Source organism: Anomaloglossus baeobatrachus, chromosome 8 (assembly GCF_048569485.1).
Source record: "Anomaloglossus baeobatrachus isolate aAnoBae1 chromosome 8, aAnoBae1.hap1, whole genome shotgun sequence".
In the NCBI taxonomy this organism is placed as follows: Eukaryota; Metazoa; Chordata; class Amphibia; order Anura; family Aromobatidae; genus Anomaloglossus; species Anomaloglossus baeobatrachus.
The window spans coordinates 161,635,160-161,657,747 of record NC_134360.1 but is presented as its reverse complement, the minus strand read 5'-3'; the positions used below and the strand labels follow the sequence as shown (position 1 = coordinate 161,657,747).

Here is a 22,588-nt window from a genome sequence, read left to right as displayed (position 1 = left end):
GATCAACTCATAAGTTTGAAGGTTCAACGATGCTGACATGGTAGATGCACAAAAAAGCAATAATTGACTGAGATAATATATTAGTTGTTGGACTAAAGGACTATTTCTACATTACTGATGAATAACTGCTTTCTTAGTAACACAAAGCTGATCATTTCTTGTTTTCCAACCACTTAGTGGTTCCCTCATTTATATAATCAAATATGGTCGACTCTGTAATTAACATTATGGCCCAGATCTATTCCATCTGGCCGTTCATATGCTAAAGATAAATTTGTGAGGATATGGCTGCCCTGCGTACATAACTAAAAGAGCATAGACGTTGAGATGGATGTAGCGCCTCACAAAAGATCAAACCTTCATGCATTACCCATGCAACATTCCAGCTGTATGAGTTTTTATCGAGGTTGAATAGGCCAGTACAGCCGGAATATTGCTTGGGTAATAACCAAAGGCCTGATCTTTTTTGAAGCTCTGTCTCCATCTCCATTTTTTTAAATTTGTTAATTGGACCTGTGCTCCTGATCCTTGGGCTTGCATCAACATTTTTTCTGTCTAAGGCTAGGGCCCCACTTTGCGTTCATCTACTTGCAGTTCTAAACGCACATTTTTGGCTTAATTGATTTGACCAAAGTTGCCTTTTTCAGAAATTTAGCGCTGAAAACGCATGCGTATTTACCGCATTTTAGATGCATTTTCAGTGCTTTTTACCTGCTTTTCCACCTGCGTTTTGATAGATGCCTTTTGAACATCAAGACACTGCTAAATAAAGTTTAAATAGTCAAACTCAATGAAAAAATTTGAAAAAAAGAAACAAATCTTTTTTGTGTGAAAAATAATGAAAATAGATTAATTTAATGAAATTATAGCGGAAATATGATATTTAATGGAAAAATAGCAATAATTTATTAAAATTCTTATTTTTAATTGTCGGACTATGTGTGTGTGTAAAGGGACATATGAAATCATTATTTTGAAGTCCAAAACGCATGTTTTCTGCACTGGAAAAGCAGGTAAAACGCAGGAATTTGCTGGAATCTTGGTTTTTGACGTTTCTCATAGACTTCAATGTTAGCAAAACGCACCCAAAATGGCAAAAACAATTGACATGCTGCGTCTTTGAACGCATGTTTTTTGCCACAAAATATGCAAATTAAACGCAGCGTTTTAAAACGCAAAGTAGGGTCTAGAAATCCCCATTTTCCATAGAGTTTGCTGGGAAATCAAAACGCATGCCTTTTGGCATGAAAAAGGTGCTTCTCACAACGGACCTAAAAAGCACCAAAAACGCAGGTGGAAACGCAAAGTGGGCCCTAGCCTTATACTGCTTTCTTCCATTGTTAACCCCCCCCCCCAAAAAAAAACCCCCAAAAAACCCAAAATAGACAGAATATGGATTCACACAAAGGCTTATTGGCATCACAGAAGAAATGTTAGATTTATGACTCTTTTATCTAGGGAATGAACACTTTTTTACCAGGCACCAGTAAGATAATTTACACTTTTTTTGCTGTTCGAGCTCTGATTTTGTAATACCGAGGTCCAATCTTCCTCCCCCATACATAGCCATAAAGCCATAAAATTCTGCCTGCCACCTCTATCGGAATCTTAGGAACTTATTACATAATGTGTGACGCGGGGCTGAATGTATAAATTGTCTGAATGTAGAAACTAATGCATAGAGAAAACACTAATCTCTTAGGCCTCATCTACTGCTATGCAGATGATTACCATAGCAGCCAATGGTCTAATGAAGGCTACGTCACCACTAATTTGGTATCCTCAGGGGACTAACGCTTATGGGACGTGAATCTATGCTAGGAGCAAATCTCATAGGATGATAGAAAAGATTATGTGAAAAAGAGTTTATTTATTTATTTTTTTTATAAAACTAAGACCACGATTCATCTTTTGCGATTTTTAAAGTCATTTTTCGTTTTTTTTTTGGCTTGCATTATTCCCATTTTTGTGCCAAATTCTTCAAAATGGTGTGCATGGTTCAAGAAATTTGAGCAAATTAAAAAATAGTTTGTATTTTTAATTTTTGTCTTTTTTTTGTCCACTACTAGAACGACCCCTTCTGATTCTGTGGCGCCCTGGACAAGCCAGATCGTCACAGGTACTACTACACCAACACACCCCACACCCCAGTCAGGCACACCAAAGCCAAAACACAAAATCCTTGTTGCCTCCCTCCAGGGGCTGATGTTCACACCAGGGGGTGGGCCAGGCAGTTGGTCCCGCCCACCAAGGAGTTCACAGTCCTGGAGGCGGGAAAAAGAGTGAGTTTTTAGTGAGATTAGTTTGGAAGTGGAAGTGAGAGGAGTGAAGTGGTAAAGGAGCAGACAGAAAGTGGTCTGGGTGTGTGGCCCGGACGGAACAGCAAGGTTGGCAGACGGTGGTGACCATCTGCAGGAGAGGCCTATTGGAGCTAGCCGTAAGGACCGTGGATGGGCGGTGGCCCGGCGGTACTGGACCGGTACGCAAAGAGAAGCCAGCACCAACCGGCAGGGCTTACGGACCCCGACAAGGCTAGGAGTTGCCGTTGAAACTGTCAAATCCGTTAGCGAAGGGAACCTCCGGAGTTTCCCAGCAGCCAAGTCCCGATAGAAGGCAACAGTCCAACCGTTAGAGGGAAACACAGTCACCGCCAAGGCTACAGTTCCTAGGGCCAGAGCCTGCAGGCAAAAGGGGCTCCTTCAGCACCCATCCAAGCTGGGGAGCGGGTTACCGGTGGGAACCCATTGGAACCGTACACACTACATAGGTGCAGGGAAAGGCAGTCACCATCAACCTGCCGGGAGGAGAAACACCGCAGCCATCTGTGGGACCTGTCCATCCAGCTGTTTGTTTTACCAGAGACTGTGTATTCGTTACTGGCTGAGTGAGTACCACCGTGCCGTGCGGCACAGCGCTGCCCCCGCGACCCTGCACCTCACCAGGCCCCGTAACCCGCCTGCCAACCATCCCTACCCACCTCACCGGGCCCCGGGACAACCAACCCCCCCTACCCACGGAGGGGAGAACCAACATCCAAGCTGCTCCCTGTCATCGCTCCCGGGATCCCCATCCAGAGCAGCGGTGGGTCACCAATCTCACCACAACCGTGGGTGGCGTCACGGACAATATCCCTAAACCCAAACCACCCCCTTTCACTCACGGGCGAGGAATGCCGCTCGAGTCCCCGGGATCCGGCCCACAGCTCGAGCCACCACCGAGCAGCAGCAGCAGCAGCCGGACCCGAGCAGTGGGAGAGCGCAGTGTCCCCTCCTCCGCCCGCGACAACTTGGCGTCACGAACAGGATCTTACCGCTGTTCCGTCTGGTAAAGGTGCGCCTTGTGACCGTCGGAGGTGTCCGGCCGAAAATTTGGAGAAGCCGCCATCTTGGGCACGAAAAGTCCCCGCTCGAGCGTCTCCTCGAGCAGTGGAGGCGCGAAAATCAAAGCCCCGCCCCGGTAGAGGAGGAGCCGGAATAAGACTAAGGGGGAATGGGATGGAAGATGTCGGCTGCCGAGTTTGATGCTAGCCCCGCGCCGACTGATGGAGCGGCGGCGCCCACGGGGGCAGAGGAAGGTGAGATGGCTGCAGCCCCTACTCTGGTCGCCGGAGCAGCGGGCCCCGAGAATACGGCAGTAATTCCCCACGCGGCAGCTGACAGCGGCCCGCCTGCTGCAGGGAGGATGTCTTCCCCAGCGGTCCGCCCGACCGTGACAGGAGTGGCGGCCGGCGCAGAAGATCCAGGGGGCGCCAGCTCGGGACAGGAGACGACAGATGGAAGTAGCTCGGGGAAAGATACGGAGTCCCTGTCGGAAGGTGAGGCCCCGCTCGTCATTCGCGCCTTCGGAGACACGTGCATGGCACACAGCAGGTACTGCCGGCAGTGGGGGCATTTTGCAGGTCAGTGCCCTGCAAATGGCCGGCCTTGAAGTAAGAAAAGTTAAAGCATGGTAGCGGTTCCCGGTTACCTTGCTGTCGGTCCCCATTGGGACTCTGCTGACGTTCCAGACGGCCCTCAAGGCTAAGGAGTCCGGTTGGAGGAGCAGTCGTACCCGCATCATCGGCAGCTGAAAATGGAGTCCTGTGAGACAGTGTCACCCTTGTGTGAGGGTGGCGTTGGGGACTCGTGCTGTTCGATGGTGGACTGTGGGAAAGCTGCAGGAGGAAGCTGTACCATATCCAGGTGTTGTGGATGGCCCCTGGGACACAGCTACCAGTCCCCGTTGGGACCCTACGGCAAGTCTCCGTAGGACCCTACAGTTTTGGTTGTGGTAGCCCGTTGGCTACGAAGCACTGTTGTCCCCGTGGGGACTGTTTGCAAGTTATGCGTAGAAACTGCTACGGACAAACCCGAGAACTGGCAGGGCAACCACGAACTTGTGGTGTGTAAATAAATATGTTTTTATGGCTTGAAACCGTTACCGCCTCCGGAGAGGCTGATTTGGGAGGATGGGCCTGGAGGAAAGGGATGGCCCAGGCCCGCCACTACCGCAACCGGTGGCAATCCTCCGGGGGTTTCAGGGGTTCCCCATGGACGTGGGTCCCCTGAAAAGGATAGAACCCGCTCGGGTAACTTGTGCTGGACTGGGGTCAAGGGGTGCTGCCCATTTGCTTAGGGGCAGCATCAGGGCCAGGTTGCTTGGGTGGGAGAGAGCGGAAGCCGTTACCGTTAGCAACGTTTAAGAAATATGCCTCCCGATGTGGGAAGAGTTAATATACTTGTATTTTATGTTACCGTTTTATCTCTTTTCAGTTGTGAAAATAAAACCGGTGATGGACGGGCAGCCCGCGGACGGTCTGCATTTTACTAAGGTGGAATGTGGCGCCCTGGAGAAGCCAGGTCGTCACAGGTACTACACCCACACACCCCACACCCCGGTCAGGCACACCAAAGCCAAAACACAAAATCCTTGTTGCCTCCCTCCAGGGGCTGATGTTCACACCAGGGGGTGAGCCAGGCGGTTGGTCCCGCCCACCGAGGAGTTCACAGTCCTGGAGGCGGGAAAAAGAGTGAGTTTTTTAGAGAGATTAGTTTGGAAGTGGAAGTGAGAGGAGTGAAGTGGTAAAGGAGCAAACAGAAAGTGGTCCGGGTGTGTGGCCCAGACGGAACAGCAAGGTTGGCAGACGGTGGTGACCGTCTGCAGGAGAGGCCTATTGGAGCTAGCCGTAAGGACCGTGGACGGGCGGTAGCCCGGCGGTACCGGACCGGTACGCAAAGAGAAGCCAGCACCAACCGGCAGGGCTTACGGACCCCGACAAGGCTAGGAGTCGCCGCTGAAACTGTTAAATCCGTTAGCGAAGGGAACCTCCGGGGTTTCCCAGCAGCCAAGTCCTGATAGAAGGCAACAGTCCAACCGTTAGAGGGAAACACAGTCACCGCCAAGGCTACAGTTCCTAGGGCCAGAGCCTGTGGGCAAAAGGGGCTCCTTCAGCACCCATCCAAGCTGGGGAGCGGGTTACCGGTGGGAACCCATTGGAACCGTACACACTACATGCAGGGAAAGGCAGTCACCATCAACCTGCCGGGAGGAGAAACACCGCAGCCATCTGTGGGACCCGTCCATCCAGCTGTTTGTTTTACCGGAGACTGTGTTTTCGTTACTGGCTGAGTGAGTACCACCGTGCCGTGCGGCACAGCGCTGCCCCCGCGACCCTGCACCTCACCAGGCCCCGTAACCCGCCTGCCAACCATCCCTACCCACCTCACCGGGCCCCGGGACAACCAACCCCCCTACCCACTGAGGGGAGAACCAACATCCAAGCTGCTCCCTGTCATCGCTCCCGGGATCCCCATCCAGAGCAGCGGTGGTGTCACCAATCTCACCACAACCATGGGTGGCGTCACGGACAATATCCCTAAACCCTTTCACTCACGGGCGAGGAACGCCGCTCGAGTCCCCGGGATCCGGCCCACCGCTCGAGCCACCACCGAGCAGCAGCAACCGGACCCGAGCAGTGGGAGAGCACAGCGTCCCCTCCTCCGCCCGCGACAATTCCATATGTTTCCCCCAGGTAAAATAATAAGGTATATCCTCTCCTCCCATACCGGCACTGTTCCAGCAGTGCCACGATTCACGTTCCCGGGGCTCATGTGACATATTGTCGTCATGCGAGCCTCATGTTAATGATGATCATGTTAACCAAACAAGTTAATCAACATAAAGTAAGCGTTGCAGGTACACTCACTTACTGTTGATTGCTTGTTTGGTCTGAAGGCAGGGAGACAGAAGCCAGTGTTGATTGGATGCAGGATTCGTGTGAAGTCACAACGACATGTACACCTCAAGAACGCAGCAACGCTGTAACAGCGCTGGTACAGGAGGTGAGTATAGGCTTTATTATTTTACCTGGGGAAACATGTAGAATAAGATGCGGTTGTCCTAGTAGTGGACAACCCCTTTAACCTTAAGTGTATCTTTTCAGCAGAAAATAGTGCAAAATTACCACAAAAAGAATACAGCATATATAAAATAACTCCGTAGGGGGATCAAAGTACATTTTCTACAAATGTGCAAACAGTCACAAATGATGAATAAACTCATATCATCTGAAAACCCGAAACCCCATCTACAGTGTTGAACGGAAATCCCACCACAGGAAACCATGTAAATTAGATAGCAGTGTTTGCAAGCTGCGCCAAAGAAAGGTGCAGCAAGAGGATGATGGAGAGTGTTGAGGCCCCCCTGGAAAATTCAGCAAAATTTACACCACTTTAGTAGCGTAAATGACATCAGAAATAAACTTATAACATCTCTTACAGATGTGTGCCTCTTCTTAACCCTTCACGCTGCAGCCAATTTACATTTTTGCGTTTTAATTTTTTCCTCCATTTCTGACAATTTATGACTGAGGTGTCTTTACAATGTACATTATATGGTAAAAATGACCTGGCAATATGATTTTCCTCATCGGTACAATAATAGCCAAACATGTCCAGTTTATTTTACTGGTTAAAAAAAAATTGGAAAAATGATTTTTTTTTATTGTATTGACATTTTCTGACATGAATAACATTTTAATTTTTGGATAGATGGAGCTGTGTCAGGGTTTATTTTTTCCAGGGTGGGACAATGTTTTTCTTGATATTATTTTACGATAGATAGGACACCTGATCGCTTATTACAGCATATTTTACAGTGTTTTGCGACTACCCAAAAAAACGCAATTTGGCCATTCTTAATTTTTTTCTGTTTACATTTTTTAACGATCAGGTTAATTATTTCAATATTATTATATTAATAATATTATATTAATTATAATTTTATGAACGTGGCAATACCACATGTGTGTATTATTTTTTTATCTTTATTTTTAATGGGGAAAAAGGGGGGTGATTCAATAATGTTTTTTAACTTTTTTTAAACTTTTTTATGGTATTTAAATTGCGATTATCTGATCTCTTCTACTGTATAAAGTAATACTACAATATTTATTTCTATAGCAAAAATCATAGAATCATAGAATGGTAGAGTTGGAAGGGACCTCTAGGGCCATTGGGTCCAACCCCCCGTGAGTGCAGGTTTTCCTAAATCGGGGTGCCCAACTCCAGTCCTCAAGGGCCACCAACAGTGTATGTTTTCAGAATTTCCTTAGCATTGCATGGGTGTTGGAATCATCACCTGTTTAGGTTTAGGATTAAATTATCACCTGTAGAATACTAAGGAGACCCTGAAAACATGCACTCTTGGTGGCCCTTGAGGACTGGAGTTGGGGACCCCTGTCCTAAATCATCCCAGCTATGTGTTTATCCAGCTTCTGCTTGAAGATTTCCATTGATGAAGAGCTCACCACCTCCCATGGTCGCCTGTTCCACTCTCTGACTCCCCTCATAGAATCATAGAAATCACAGAATAATGGTCTCCCGCAATGGAGCTCCATGATGACAGGTATAGAGGTCTCCAACAGACACCGAACTGTCATAGCAAACAATCAGCATCTCATGACCACATCACCGGTGCACTGATGGGAACATAGAATAGCACGCCCCCATACCAGTGGATTGTTAATGTACCTGTCAGTGACTGACTGTGGCATTTAACAGGTTAACAGTCATGGATGGAGCTCTGACCTCCTCCCCATGAGTCTTTTCCATATGCCCACTCCCATCTTGTGTATCTTGTGCTGTACATGTGCAGCAGATGTCATTAAGAAACTAATGAATTAGGTGCATCTGAGTCCAGGAGTGCCTTCATTAAGACTAGTTGACAAAATGAATTAGGCCCTAAATATTTAACTCACCTCCTACTTTTCCTAATTTGAAAGTAAAGTAAATAGTATATATTTCCTTCCTATCGCCAAATCCCTGAAAGTCTCATCTATCAAATATATGCAATTATTTAATCTCTAAAGGCGGCGTCACACAGTACGATATATCGTGCGATCGCATGAGCGATCGCACCCGCCCCCGTCATTTGTGCGTCACGGGCAATTCGTTGCCCGTGGCGCACAATGTCGTTAATCCGCAGCACATGTACTTACCTCCCTAGACGTCGGTGTGGGCGGCGAACATCCTCTTCCTGAAAGGGGAGGGACGTTCTGCGTCACAGCGGCCGCCCAATAGAAGCGGAGGGGCGGAGATGAGCGGGACGTAACATCCCACCCACCTCCTTCCTTCTGGATTGCCGCAGGTAAGCTGTGTTCGTCGTTTCTGGGGTGTCACACGTAGCGATGTGTGCTGTCTCGGGAACGATGAACAACCAGCACACAGAAGGAGGAACGACATTATGAAAATGAACGACATGTCAACGAGCAACAATAAGGTGAGTATTTTTGCTCGTTCACAGTCGTTCGGAGGTGTCACACGCTACGACATCTCTAACGATGCCGGATGTGCGTCACAAACTCCGTGACCCCACCGACATATCGTTAGATATATCGTAGCATGTGACGGGGCCTTAAGGTGATTCCAAAAAAGCAACAAAAAAAATCAAGATGTCAGATTTGCCATTTTTTGGCCACTGCACTCCCAAAAACAAAGCTTTGAAGGGGATTGAAGCAGCAATATATTTTGTTTGTTTGAAGTTCTATAATTGTGTAAAAGTAGTTCAATATAATATATTTACTGTACATTACTTTGGTAGCACCATGCTCATACAGAGCAAAGTTAAAATGTCATTTATTCTGCATGGTGAACATTATAAAGAAAAATGAAAAAAACAATGGCATAATTGCTGTTTCTTTTTGTTCTTTCTGCCCCCTAAAGGAACAATAAAAAGCAATAGAAAAGTGATATATATCCCAAAAATTGTACCATTGAAAATAAGGTGTGACACAGCTTTGTTGACAAAAATGTTAAAAAGTCAGACTTCACAGAATATGACAGATCCAAACCTTTCTGCTGTTATTTGTATTCTTCATGTCTTCACTACTTTTACATTGATGTTCTATCCTTAGGATAGGTCATCAACGTCTGATTGGCCAGGGTCCAATTCCCTGCACCCCCACCAATTAGCTGTTCACGGTCTCTGGCGACGGCAGCAGGCAGCCGGAAATGCTCAGTTCCGGAGCTGTACCATCTTCTGGTAGCGGCCAAGGTCGGGTCCTGCACATCCGCCTCCTATTGATTAGAATGGGAGGCGGATCTGTAGTACCCTGCCGCAGCCACTATCAGAAGACGGAGCAGTGCCGGAACTGAGCATTTCCCTAGCCTGCCGCCGCTGCCAGGACAAAGAGCATCTGATTGGCGGAAGTGTGGGGTGTCGGACCCTGGTCGATCAGACGTATCCTAAGGATAGACCATCAATATAAAAGTAATGGACAACCCCTGTAATATTAACATGATAGACATCTTAAAAATGATGAACTGTTGTAAAAATCTTTTTAACATATTGCTCTATAAAGTCTCAGTCTCTTACAAACTTCACCAAGAAAATCAATGATTCTCGCACATTTCATAATCTTCAGTATGAAAGCCTTCTGTTCTGATTTGAGCCTTATTCCATTATTTTTCAGGCAATCATTGAGTTAAACCCAGGACAAAGAAACTCTAAAAGGGCTCATATAATCTGGGTCACCGTCTGTCACTATTCCTTAATTTACAAACATTTTACATTTTATACCTGTTAAAATGAATATATTTACCAGATAGTTACAAAACACATGAATTGCTTTAGGATAAATTTACTTTGTTGAAATAAATGGCACCAAGCAGTGAGTGCACTGTAGTCACCAGATATAGAAAGGAAGGCGTAGAAGCGGAGTATATAGTGTAATCCTTCAGTGTTTTCAGATGTAATCCCTTTTTACTGCCATTCCATTTTACAGAGATTTGCCTGGTTTTGTTTCTCATCAGAGATTTGTTTTGTAATACTGTATCTGAGATGATTAACTACAGCGCTGCAGTCTATGTTTTCTATTGTTAATCACACATGGTGATGTACGGTATGTAAAAAAAAAAATACGACAAGCACCTAAGAAAGTATTACATGCTATAATATGATGTTATACTGCAAATGAAATAAGTATTAGACACCTTAACAATTGTCTATGTCAATATATTTCTAAAGGTGCTATTGGCATGAATTTACCACCAGATGTCGGTAACAGCCCATCCAATTCACAAAGGTAAAGCCTGCTTTACATGTTACGATTTAGCATACGATATCGTATACGATCGTAACCGCCCCCATCGTATGTGCAGCACGTTCAATTTATTGAATGTGCCGCACAAACGATTAACGCCCATCACACGTACTTACCCGTCCATACGACCTCGATGTGGGCGGCGAACGTCCACTTCCTGGTGTGGGAGGGACGTTCGGCGTCACATCGACGTCACGCGGCAGCTGGCCAATAGAAGCGGAGGGGCAGAGATGAGCGGGACGTAAACATCCCGCCCACCTCCTTCCTTCCACATTGCTGGCCGCAGGACGTAGGTAAGATCTGTTCATCGTTCCCGGGGTGTCACACCCGGGGTGTGCTACTCCGGGTACGATGAACAATCTGACGTGCAATTTTTAGGAATTGAACGACGTGCATGCGATAAACGTTTTAACGTTCAATCGCATTCGCACGTACCTGTCACACACTACAATGTACCTTACGATGCCGGATGTGCGTCACTTACGACGTGACCCTGCCAACACATCGTAAGATATATTGTAGCGTGTAAAGCGGGCTTAAAGAAATCAAACCATAGATGTCCATAAATTATTTGTAATAATGAGAAAGGACACATGAAAAAAGTATTAACCACGCTAACTGAAATTCATGTAATACTTTGTAGAAAAGCCTTTGCTGGTGATGGCAGCTTCTCTGCTCGATACTCAAGCGCCATACTCGAGTCCCACATGTTTCTTGGCTGTTAGGGGATTGCCTGTCATACACTGTAATATTGTAGCCATGTTGGCTACCAGAATTACTGTGATTGACCAGCAACATCAAGTTATCGGGTCTTATATGAGACCTGAGGGCACTATGCTCAGCACTCTCTAGAAGAAGTTCAAGGAGAGTTGATGTAGGAGGGAGTGCTTAGATTAGAGCAGGGTTTTCATACTTGCATCCATTAGTGCCTTTCATGTGGCACTAAAGGATGTTTTAGCCTTTTTAGCCTTGTTTAACCTAATAAATAAATAATTAAAAAAAAGTGCTTGGGGTCCCCCCTATATTTGATAACCAGCCAAGGTAAAGCAGACAGTTGTGGGTTGGTATAATCAGGATGGGAAGGCCCTTGGTTATTTGGCCTCTCAGCTGCCCCAGAATTGGCGCTTCACATTAGATGGTACGGTAGCAATCAGGAAATATTTTTGGGGTCTGATGTCAGATATGTAATGTCAGCTGGCATCAAGCTCTGGTGTTAATAATGGATAGGCGTCTATCAGACCCCTACATTACTAACCTGGTAAGTGACTTGTTCAATACTTATTCGACACTTTATATATAGATGGAGATGTCACAAGTAATAGACATAGGAATTTTACGATATATAAATAATGATCAGGGAACTAGGAGAGAAGCTGAAGTCCAGGACCTCCAAGGTGGTGTTTTCAGAAATACTACCAGTGCCACGAGCGTCACTAGAAAGACAGCGGGAGCTTAGGGAGATAAATACGTGGCTTAGAAATTGGTGCAGGAAGGAAGGGTTCGGGTTCATGGAGAACTGGGCCGACTTCTCAGTCGGCTACAGGCTCTACGGTAGGGACGGGCTGCACCTCAATGGGGAAGGTGCAGCTGTGCTGGGGGAGAAAATGGTCAGACGGATGGAGAAGCTTTTAAACTAGGATCGGGGGGGAGGGAGGGTAGTGGAGCAAATAAGGGGAGAGATAGAGCAGATAGAGACAGGGAGACGGTAGGGGTCAATGAAGGATTAGGGGGGGATGGGACATACAAGGAATGTAGGGAGGCTAGGAGTAATAAAGGTGTTAATAGGATTAAATGTCTACTGGCAAATGCAAGAAGTCTTGCAAACAAAATGAATGAATTGGAGACTCTTATGTCAACCATGGATTATGATGTGGTGGGCATTACGGAAACCTGGCTGGATGAAAGCCATGACTGGGTGACAAACATACAGGGTTATAGTACATTTAGGAAGGACAGAAAAGGCCAAAAAGGTGGTGGGGTGTGTATATTTATTAAATCTAACCTAAAACCTGTGTTGTATGATGACATTGAGGGGAACAGCAACAATGTAGAGTCAGTATGGGTAAATGTACATGGGGAGGGGAATAATGGAAACATGCTAATTGGAGTTTGCTATAAGCCTCCTAACATACCTGAACAAATAGAGGGTGAAATGCTGGAACAAATTGAAAAGGCAGCTAATAATAATAATCGGGTTCTTATTATGGGGGATTTCAACTATCCAGACATTCAGTGGGACATAGAATCTTCTGGTTCTGCTAAAAGCTGTAAGTTCTTATCTACCATTCAAGACCATTTCCTCTCTCAGATGGTAGATGAACCGACGAGGGGAGATAATTTGCTAGATCTGGTCCTGTCAAATAGACCGGATACAATTTCAGATCTACAGGTCCGGGAGCACTTGGGCACCAGCGATCATAATATGGTAAGCTTCAACATAATATTCAATAGAACATTTCAAAGGGGGAATGCTAAAACCTGGAATTTTAGGAAAGCTGATTTCAACAAATTAAGGGAAGAGCTTAAATGTGTAGATTGGGACAAAGTCATGATAACTGGGGATACCGAACATAAATGGGGTAAGTTTAAGCATATACTACTAGAGTCCTGTAAAAAACGTATACCCTCTGGTAATAAAATGTCCAGGAATAAAAAGAAACCACTATGGATGAATAAGACTGTACAAAGTATAATAAAACAAAAACAAAGGGCATTTAAAATCTTAAAGGCTGAGAATACAGAAATAGCATTGCAGGAGTATAAAGATATCAATAGGAAATGTAAAAAAGAAATCAAACAAGCAAAATTAGCTACTGAAACAAAAATCGCCAATGACATTAAAATAAATCCCAAAATCTTTTATAAATACATTAATGCCAAAAGGAAAACAAAGGATAGTATCGGCCCCTTAAAATATAATAACAAGTTTGTTATAGAGGACAAACAAAAGACTGAGATATTAAATAGGCACTTCTCATCTGTATTCACCAAGGAACTGACTGTACCAGGGATCATTCAACAAGTGAAAAATCAAAGTCCACCACCCGATATAATTAATTTAACACAAGATGAAGTACGCCTACGTCTGAGTAAATTAAACATTGACAAATCCCCAGGGCCAGATGGCATTCATCCACGAATATTGAGGGAATTGAGCTCCGTAATCGACAGACCGCTGTATCTCATCTTTTTAGACTCACTTGTAACAGGCTTGGTGCCTCAGGATTGGAGGATTGCTGATGTGGTACCGATATTTAAGAAAGGTAAGAGGGTAGATCCAGGCAACTACCGTCCAGTAAGCCTGACATCAGTAGTATGCAAAGTTTTTGAGGGCATTTTAAGGGATGACATGCAAAAATATATTGCAGAAAATAATATGATAACTGACAAACAGCATGGATTCATGAAAGATAAGTCGTGTCTAACCAACCTGTTGGGGTTCTATGAGGGGGTAAGTTCAAACCTGGATTTTGGTAATGCAGCTGATGTGATTTATTTGGACTTGGCAAAGGCATTTGATACTGTACCACATAATAGCCTTATACTAAAGCTCCAGAAGCAAGGACTAGGGGACACAATATGCAACTGGGTAAGGAATTGGCTAAAAGATAGGAAACAAAGAGTAGTCATAAATGGTACATTCTCTAAATGGGCTATAGTCAGCAGTGGGGTGCCGCAGGGATCTGTGCTTGGACCGATTCTTTTTACTCTCTTTATTAATGACCTTGTGGATGGGATTGATAGTACAGTGTCAGTCTTTGCCGATGACACCAAACTATGTAGGATATTAAAAACTGACCTGGATAGTACAATATTACAAAAAGATCTGGATAAGATGTCAGAATGGGCAGATACTTGGCAAATGAGATTTAATGTTGATAAATGTAAAGTAATGCACCTAGGACGGAGTAATCCTATAGCTGCGTATACATTAAATGGAAGTAAACTCGGGACTACAGAACAGGAGAAGGACTTGGGTATTCTCATTACAAATAAGCTGAGCAGCAGCACTCAATGTCAAGCAGCAGCTGCTAAAGCAAACAAGATTTTAGGGTGTATAAAAAGAGAGATTAGATCCCGTGATCCCAACGTATTGTTACCCCTCTATAAATCACTTGTAAGGCCACATCTGGAATACGGGATCCAGTTTTGGGCTCCACATTTTAAAAAGGACATTCAGAAGTTAGAGTCAGTTCAAAGGCGGGCAACTAGACTACTACAAGGAATGGAAGGCCTCCAATATGATGACAGGTTGAAAAAGTTAGATATGTTTAGCTTAGAAAAAAGACGTCTCAGAGGAGATCTCATTTATATGTATAAATACATGTGTGGTCAATATAAAGGACTGGCACATGACTTATTTCTTCCAAAGACAGTACTAAGGACCAGGGGGCACTCACTGCGAGTGGAAGAAAAGCTATTCCAACAGCTAAATAGGAAAGAGTTCTTTACAGTTAGAGCGGTCAGACTGTGGAATACACTACCACAAGAGGTAGTAATGGCAGATACTATAACAGCTTTTAAAAAAGGGCTGGATGATTTCCTCAGTACACAAAACATTGTTGGTTATAAATGACTTAGTGACTAAATGTAGAACTGGTGGAGGAAGGTTGAACTAGATGGACCTAGGTCTTTTTTCAACCTAAGTAACTATGTAACTATGTAACTATCACTGATGTTACAGTGCAAGAACAGACAAGATAATGTCACAATAAAACATAGTGGACATTATGATGACATAGGACCAGAGTAATGCACCATTATTTTAAAGTACAGAACAACACACTGTGGGGCCAATTAATTAAGACCGAAGCATTTCATACCGGTCTTTATGAGGGGGTGGGATGGAGTGTAATGCTCTTGATTCATTAAGAGGAGCACGCCCGCCTTATTTTTGTTACTATGGGTTTAAGAACTAACAAGCAAACTACTTGCCTGTTCTACCCAGCAAAAGTCAAGAGCGGTCAAACAGCTCTTTCTCTTTCAAGCTGCTCTGTCATCACTGCCTACATCACGCTGACTGACAGCTGGTTTCTGCAGTTAGACAGTGTGCAGCCGGATGTCAATTAGCATGTCCTTGGCAGTAATGCTCCGTCAACAGAGCAGAATGAAAGACAAGCAGTTGCTCTGTCAATGTGACATCAGCAGAATCCGAGAAATTGCTAGCAGGAGGGGTCTGTGACCGCCCAATGCCATCAGAGATTGGTGGCACGCTGAGCAAGCAGGTAGTTATCAACTACCAGCCAGTTAGTTCTTAAGTCCATAATAAAAAAATAAAATTGCCTTGGATAACCCCTTTAATCAGACAAAGTATATGATGGCCCCCACAATTCCCCCAAATATAAATTTGATTACTCCCAATATACATTTGAAACCAGAAGTTTACATACACTGTCTAAAAAGACACATCTGCATGTTTTTCTCACTATCTGACATGAAATCAGAATAAACCTTTCCCGTTTTAGGTCAATTAGGAACCAAAATTATTTATATTTGCCAAATGCCAGAATAAGAATGAAGAGAGAGAATATTTTAAGGCATTTTTATTACTTTCTGCAAAATCAAAAGTTTACGTACATTTCATTAGTATTTGGTACCATTGCCCTTAAACTGTATGACTTGGGTGAAACGTTTTGGATATCCTTCCGCAACCTCGTCACAATAGTTGGTAGGATTTTGGACCCATTCCTCTTGACAGAACTGGTGTAACTAAGCCGTGTTTGTAGGTCACCTTGCTCGCACCGGCCTTTTCAGCTTTGCCCATAAATTTTCAATAGGATTGAGATCAGAGTTTGTCATGGCCACTCCAAACATTGACTTTGTTAACATTAATCCACTTTGTAACCAGTTTGGCCGTATATCTTGGGTCATTATGCATTTAAAATACCCATTTCTGCCCAAGTTTTAAGTTCCTGGGTGATGTCTTAAGATGTTGCTTCAGTATTGCCCCATAATCTTCTTTCCTCATGATGCCATCTATTCTGTGAAGTGCTCCTCCTGCAACAAAACAACCCCACAACATGATGCTGCCACCCATGTGTTTCACAGTTGTACAGTTGGGATGGTGTTCTTAGGCTTCAAAACTTTTCCCTTTTCCTCCAAACATAACGATGGTCATTATGGGCAAACAGTTCAATTTCAATTTTAGTTTCATCAGCCCAAAGGACATGTCTCTAAAAATTAAGACCCTTGTGCCTGTGTGCATGTGTGAACATTAATCTGGCTTTTCTAGGTTTCTTTTGGAGTAATGGCTTCTTCCTGGCAGAGTGGCCTTTCATCTCATGTTGCTACAGTACTCATTTCACTGTGGTTAATGACACAATCTTACCAGCTTCCACCAACATCTTCATAAGGTATTTTGCTTTTGATCTTGGGTTGATATGCACATGTCTGACCAAAGCATGTTCATCTCTGGTACACAGAACCCCCCTGCCTTGTAAGATGGCTGGACATTCCCATCTTGATTGTACTTGCGTATAATTGTTTATACAGATGAACAAAGCACCTTTAGGATGAACCAGATTTCTGCAAGTCCACAATACTCTTCCTGAGATTTTATATGTAATGGCCCCTATCTATCAATATAATGGCCCCCACAATAGCCCATATATACAGTACAGACCAAAAGTTTGGACACACCTTCTCATTCAAAGAGTTTTGTTTATTTTCATGACTCTGAAAATTGTAGATTCACATTGAAGGCATCAAAACTATGAATTAACACATGTGGAATGAAATACGTAACAAAAAAGTGTGAAACAACTGAAAATATGTTATATTCTAGGTTCTTCAAAGTAGCCACCTTTTGCTTTGAGTACTGCTTTGCACACTCTTGGCATTCTCTTGATGAGCTTCAAGAGGTAGTCACCGGAAATGGTCTTACAACAGTCTTGAAGGAGTTCCCAGACATGCTTAGCACTTGTTGGCCCTTTTGCCTTCACTCTGCGGTCCAGCTCACCCCAAACCATCTTGATTGGGTTCAGGTCTGGTGACTGTGGAGGCCAGGTCATCTGGCGTAGCACCCCATCACTCTCCTTCTTAGTCAAATAGCCCTTACACAGCCTGGAGGTGTGTTTGGGGTCATTGTCCTGTTGAAAAATAAATGATGGTCCAACTAAATGCAAACCGGATGGCATAGCATGCCACTGCAAGATGCTGTGGTAGCCATGCTGGTTCAGTATGCCTTCAATTTTGAATAAATCCCCAACAGTGTCACCAGCAAAGCACCCCCACACCATCACACCTCCTCCGCCATGCTTCACGGTGGGAACCAGGCATGTAGAGTCCATCCATTCACTTTTTCTGCGTCGCACAAAGACATTGGATCCAAAGATCTCAAATTTGGACTCATTAGACCAATGCACAGATTTCCACTGATCTAATGCCCATTTTTTGTGTTCTTTAGCCCAAACAAGTCTTTTCTGCTTGTTGCCTGTCCTTAGCAGTGGTTTCCTAGCAGCTATTTTACCATGAAGGCCTGCTGCTCAAAGTCTCCTCTTAACAGTTGTTCTAGAGATGTGTCTGCTGCTAGAACTCTGTGTGGCATTGACCTGGTCTCTAATCTGACCTGCTGTTAACCTGCGATTTCTGAGTCTGGTGACTCGGATAAACGTATCCTCTGCAGCAATGGTGACTCATGGTCTTCATTTCCTGGGGCGGTCCTCATGTGAGCCAGTTTCTTTGTAGCGTTTGATGGTTTTTGCCACTGCACATGGGGACACTTTCAAAGTTTTCCTAATTTTTTGGACTGACTGAACTTCATTTCTTAAAGTAATGATGGCCACTCGTTTTTCTTTACTTAGCTGCTTTTTTCTTTCCATAATACAAATTCTAACAGTCTATTCAGTAGGACTATTAGCGCTGTATCCACCAAACTTCTGCACAATGCAACTGATGGTCCCAACCCTATTTATAAGGCAAGAAATCCAACTTATTAAACCTGACAGGGCACACCTGTGAAGTGGAAACCATTTCCGGTGACTACCTCTTGAAGCTCATCAAGAGAATACCAAGAGCGTGCAAAGCAGTAATCAAAGCAAGAGGTGGCTAATTTGAAGAACCTATAGGAAAAGGTATTTTTGGTCTGATATAGCGCTTATGAACTATATGCCAGTAATTGTAATAATATACTTTTATTGTTTAGACTCCTATTATCACAACACGTGTCAGCAATCAAAGTTGCTTTCATCAGGTATGATACCTGATGAAAGCAACTTTGATTGCTGAAACGCGTTGTGATAATAGGAGTCTAAACAATAAAAGTACATTATTACAATTACTGGCATATGGTTCATAAGCGCTATATCAGACCGAAAATACCTTTTCCTATATGTTCACTCCCTACCTGGGAATTCGGTAATAGCAGCTAAGGACCTGCCAATCTAATCTGAGAATCCAGCTGGAGGACGGAGGATCGCAAAGGAAACCTGAGATCCAAGGTGCCGGGGGATACCAGGAGCCCTAAGCGATACCAGACCTGGACACAACAAGCGCGATCACAGCTATTAGAGCAGAGGAGGAATCCCTGCAATTTCACAAACCACTCTGGTTATGCGGGGGCGCACAACCTGGAAAGGTGAGCAGATAATATTTTAATATACCCAGAAATATATCCACGGGTGCCTCTCATATTGCACCTGTATTGTATTTTCTATTGCACTTTGAAGAATCTAGAATATAAGACATATTTTAAGTTGTTTCACACTTTTTTGTTAAGTATTTCACTCCACATGTGTTAATTCGTAGTTTTGATGCCTTCAATGTGAATCTACAATTTTCAGAGTTATGAAAATAAATAAAGCTCTTTGAATGAGAAGGTGTGTCCAAACTTTTGGTCATATATATATATATATATATATATATAAATATATATGTGCACTTTAGCCTTCATCTCTTCTTCTTTAGCGGGCCTGCGGAGGCAGTAGTGTGATGTAAAATTACATAATTGCACTGCCCAGGCTGCAGCCTCCAGCACTATTCAGCCTAGGAAACCAGCAGTGATAGAGCCAGCAGCTTGTGTCTCACTGTTCTTTCATGGGATTAAGCCTAGTTGGCGTCATGGTGATGCTAACACACTCAATGCAATGGTCAATGGAGATACAGGGTGTGGAGACACGGGGCTCAGTGGTTGCTCTCATCCGCTGACCCCGCTGCCCTTAGAAAGACAGCGTGGCTCAGGGATCATCCCAACTGAACGCACGACCTCCTTAACCGTGGGTGGAACACTACTCAGACAACACAGGGTGAGGGAACCACAATAATTAGACTTTATTGGATCCCCAAAATATTAACGGCACATAACACATAACCAGCAAAACACAAATGTAACAGACAACAGAGTCTCACCCTTCCGCTGGCTCACCAGGGATTAGAATGTCCGTGCCTCAGAGCTTCCAGGGCCACTTACTCCAAATCCAGCAGCACCCCGCTTTTGGCGGGCACCCACCGAGAAAGGAATAGCGCCGGATTTAGGAAGCTGTGTGAGGTCTGCAAAGTCTGTAGCCAGGTGACCAAATTGTCCCAACCTGGGTTTCTTCCTTAAGTAGTCCTTAGTTTGATGATATAATCCTGGCAGCCGGAGTCGAAATCCCTAGACTGTGGATATGGTCTCCAATCGGAACTGAAGTCCCTAGATTGAAGCCACAAGGTATCCTGATCCTCTAGCCAGCTCCTAAGAGCTTAGACTGGATCATGCACATCCATCAACAACTGGTGACTTAAAGAAATCCCTTTTATAGCCACAGCCTTCCCTTTGGGCACACTGCGGCCTCATCGGATTGGTTGGACAAGATTGCTTCTCCTGTTGGAGGAATTTCAAGCTGCATGGATAATGTTCATTTAAATGATGTGGGTAGGAAGACTGAGGTTATCTACATGGAGTCTGCAAGTCACAGACTAGACAATGGCTACTAAGGTAATCACATTAGCAATGCACAACTACATTACAATGATTACTGGAAGGGTCTGGAGAAACAATAGCTAAGCAAACATGAGGTAATACACAAAAGAACAATACATCTGGCTGAATGTTAAGAAACTTTAACCCATGAGAGTCCATGTCGTCACACAGGGCACCAAGCAAGAAGTGTCACAAGGAGGTTTTTGCAAGCATCGCAAACTGTCATAGCAGGGTCAGGATATGTGGAGACTACAGATTCTTGCACTCTGCCGTCTAACTTCTCTGATATGTGCGATCAGCACAGGGAAACTCGGGCATCAACCCACAGACTTGTAGTTCATAGGCAGGCTAGCAAGAATTAATCTCTGCTGGGCTGCTTGTTAATCTCCTTTGATCACATGCTGTGGGGGAGCCAGTCAGCTCCCCTCCTATATTTGCTGGCTGGACACTTCTATCAATGCCAGCTTTAGCTTTTCTATACTGGTCTGGAGAGGTGGTGTGATCCAGACTTACTGGTTGTTGTAGTACTTTATTGCTGTGAGCGATTGTGGTGTTTACCCCATGTGTCCTTTTGTTGCTGCCTTACTTCTCTTGCTTTTTTCTTTTAGTTTCTTACTGTTTGCTCCTATATATGAGTTTGCAGTGTGTCTAAGTTTTTTGTTTTTTTCCCTGTATGTCTTTATCTGTATTGCCATCATACTCCTGTCCCTTGGGGGTGGAGAACAGATACGTTCTGGTCAGGAGAATAGCCAGGCACGGGAATCTCCACCATTAGGAGTTACTCTGAGGTTAGGGATAGCCTAGGGTCCCCTAGCATGATGTACAGTATATGAGCCCACTGACCCTTGCTATCCTGCAGTCACATCGTGACAAGAACTTGATGCTTGTAACGTCTCTGATATTGACACAATGCTGCAAACAATTGGGTTTTGAAGCTTTTGCTTTACTTCACTAAATGCCAACTCACAATTCAATTATGTAACACCATTCTTGTATTAGATGAATGGAGGGTTATAAACACACCCAGCCCTATTTATGTGAGTCTATCTTCAAGCTACGACTGCTAACACACCACAATAAACGGTGTCACAGGACTGAACCAACCAGACCACACACCTCAAAATATCAAGAATTCCACTACTCAATGGTCCCTGGCTGCTTTAACCCTAGGACGCACAACCATAGAAATCTACAATAGAAAACAAGTAACCTAGCATGCCTGCGAGGCCCCAGGTATGCGTTCTGGTGTTAAGTCACAAAACCCCAAAGTTCCAGGTGTTTTAGCTGCAGCCTCCGACTAGGTTAAATCTAACATCACCCAACCCACCTAAGCTCCCTTCAATGTCTTTCGTAAAGCCTCAACAGATTTCCCTGATCCGACCCACTGCCACTTTTGCAGCTGCCATCACTGAGATGTGCAAGCTGTTCCATACCGCAGTTGAGGCTGCTCTAGCTCTATTACTATAAAGCAGGAATGATTATTCTGTTCCGCGCACCATCTGCTTTCCAATTACTTATTTGAGCCAGTGCTTGGCAAAATACAACTGTTTTTAATGGGTGTCCTACGGACATGCAAATCACCCACCACACAGCGGCTCAACAAATGAATTACCATTGAATCTTGTGTCCAGTAAAACATATATACAGTATAATCATCTTTAAACACTCAGATGGGAATAACTCATTACAAGTTTGAAGAGGACCAACCAGCAGGATTTTCTTATATAAACTAAAGCCAGTGCTGTACTGGCACTATCATGCTAATTCTAACCATGCCTTTAGTAGTGAGACTGGATGTATAGTTTTTGAAATACAGGCAAGTAAAGTTTGTGAAATGCACTGTCACTTGATTTATAGGTGCTGTAGAATATCTATCAGGAGGGTCAGGTTTTGCTAGTTATTCTTGCCCTTATCTACTGCCTGTCCTTCCTCCCCCTGTCTGTTAGTAAAAGGGGAGGAAGGAGGGAGGAAGGACAGGGGGAGGAAGGACAGGCAGGCAGACTGGGGAGGGAATAACTAGCAAAACCCAAGCCATCTATTAGATATTCTGTTGCACCTATCAATCAAATAACAGTGCATTTCACAAATTTTACTTGCCTATATTTCAGAAA

The 22,588-nt window shown here is 44.3% G+C and overlaps 1 protein-coding gene across 2 annotated transcripts in view; it reads left to right on the top strand.

Annotated features, from left to right (window-relative positions):
* CRB1 (crumbs cell polarity complex component 1) overlaps nt 1-22,588 on the top strand; it is a 146,006-nt gene that overhangs the window by 7,791 nt on the left and 115,627 nt on the right. The window lies entirely within an intron of this gene.